Here is a 2,500-nt window from a genome sequence, read left to right as displayed (position 1 = left end):
ATTCTGTTTTACGGCCACCTTCATCTATGGGTTCAACACAATTTCGGCCAGGAGGACCTTGTGGGCAGACCTCAGAAGATGGAGCGTGGACTCTCCATGGCTTCTACTTGGTGACTTTAACTCAATCCTCTCTCAAGAGGACAAACATAATGGGGAGGCAGTCTCTACCTATGAAATTTCAGATTTCAGGGAGTGTTGCTCTGATCTCGGAATAGCTGACTTGAATTCTACAGGCTCCCACTTCACATGGACAAATGGCACAGTCTGGACAAAGATTGACAGGGTGATGGTGAACACCCACTGGTCCTCTATGCAACAAATGGCTCACGTCCATTTTGGAACTCCAGGAGCTTTTTCAGACCATGCTCCATCTACTGTCCAGCTGGGACTTCGGGCTCCTCAGGGCAACAGGAACTTTAAATTTTTCAACATGTGGACTACTCATCCCCAGTTCCTGGAAACCATCTCTCAGAATTGGTCTTTGGATGCTTATGGGACGCCCATGTATATCCTTTGCAAAAAGCTCAAACTTTTAAAGGGCAGTCTAAGGTCTCTCAACAGCCTTCATTTTAGCCATATTTCGGAGAGGGTTACTAGAGCTGAACAGGCCCTGGATGACACTCAGCTTCTTCTCCAAAATGACATGGACAACGGTCAGCTCCTTGCTCTTGAAAAGCTCCAGCGGCTCAGCCTTGTTAATCTTAAGTCAGCTGAAAAAATGTTCTTTAGCCAAAAGTTGAAGTGTGCTTTCTTTAAAGAATGTGACAAGGGCTCTAGATTCTTTCATTCTTTGATGAACCAGCGTCACAGAAGCCGCCACATTCCTGCCATAGTTAGAAGTGATGGTATGTTAACTACTTCGGCTGAAGAGGTGGGTAGAGAGTTCGTTTCATACTACAAAGAGTTACTGGGAACATCCAAGCACACTATTCCTCTGCGAGCTGAGGTGGTACAAAGTGGAGCCTGCATTAAGGTTGATTCCCATGCCTATCTTCTTGCTCCTGTTTCAGCTGATGACATTAAAAGGGTTCTCTTCAGTATGGATGATAATAAAGCTCCAGGGCCGGATGGGTACACATCTGCATTCTTTAAAAAAGCTTGGAGCATTGTGGGGACAGACTTCTGTTCAGCCGTGAAGGACTTCTTTGCCTCCGGGGAGCTTCTCAAGCAGCTCAACCATTCTACCATAGCTCTTGTTCCCAAGTCAACCACTGCCAACTCAGCTGCAGATTTCAGACCAATCTCCTGCTGCAACGTCACTTACAAAGTTATCTCCAAGATACTTGCAGGGAGGTTGGCTCACGTTCTAAATGATATCATTAGTCCCTCTCAAAATGCTTTTCTTGGTGGGAGACTCATGGCTGACAATATAAACCTTATACAAGAATTGCTGAGAAATTATGGGAGAAAACGTGTGTCACCCCGTTGCACCATCAAGATTGACTTCAAGAAAGCATTTGATACAGTTCAGTGGCCTTTTCTTCGTGATCTCCTGCACCTCTTGGGGTTCCCTGCTAGGTTTGTCCATCTGGTTATGGAATGTGTTGAGACTGCCTCCTTCTCTGTTTGTGTAAATGGTAATCTCTATGGTTTCTTCCCTGGCAAATGTGGTGTCCGGCAAGGAGACCCGTTATCTCCATATCTCTTTATTATTTGCATGGAATACTTCTCTAGGCTTCTGAAAAGCTCCACTCAGATTTCAGGTTTCAACTTCCACCCCAAATGTCAAGCCTTGGGAATTACTCATCTTGGGTTTGCTGATGATATCTTGCTGCTCTGTCGTTGTGACATGGCATCTGTTAACATTCTCCTTCAACAGCTTCACATTTTTGGCGAGTCCTCTGGCCTTGCTATTAATGCAGCAAAATCCTCCATTTACTTTGCTGGCGTATCGGAGGTTATTAAACAAGCCATTCTCAGCCTCTCCCACTTCTCAGAAGGAAGCTTTCCTTTCAAGTACCTCGGCGTGCCACTCAGCCCTCACAGGCTTTTAGCCAGTCAATTCTCTCCTCTTATTCACAGGCTTGAATCTACTATTCAGAATTGGCTGGGGAAGTTTCTCTCATATGCAGGTCGGCTGGAATTGATTAAATCGGTCCTCCATGGCATGGTGCAATTTTGGATTAACATCTTCCCTATCCCAGCCGTTGTGCTCCACAAGATTACTAGCCTGTGCAGAAATTTCCTATGGACTGGCAATATTTTTCGAAGCAAATCTGCTCTGGTCGCTTGGAAGCAAGTGTGTCTGCCAAAGACTGAAGGGGGACTTGGGGTTCATGATCTCAAAGCCAGAAATGACAGCCTCTTTGCCAAACACCTCTGGAATATTCACCTGAAGGCAGACTCCCTATGGATTCGATGGGTAGACCACTTCTACGTTTCACGAGCATCCATCTGGTCCCTGGAAGCCAAGCAAACTGATTCCCCTCTGTGGAAATCTATCTTCGCTCTTCGTGACAGACTACTCAACCTCTGTGGTGGGGAGGCTCCAGTGCAGCAG

The sequence above is a fragment of the Populus nigra genome, chromosome 2, assembly GCF_951802175.1.
Source record: "Populus nigra chromosome 2, ddPopNigr1.1, whole genome shotgun sequence".
NCBI classification, from domain to species: Eukaryota; Viridiplantae; Streptophyta; class Magnoliopsida; order Malpighiales; family Salicaceae; genus Populus; species Populus nigra.
Note: the sequence above shows the minus strand (reverse complement) of the source record.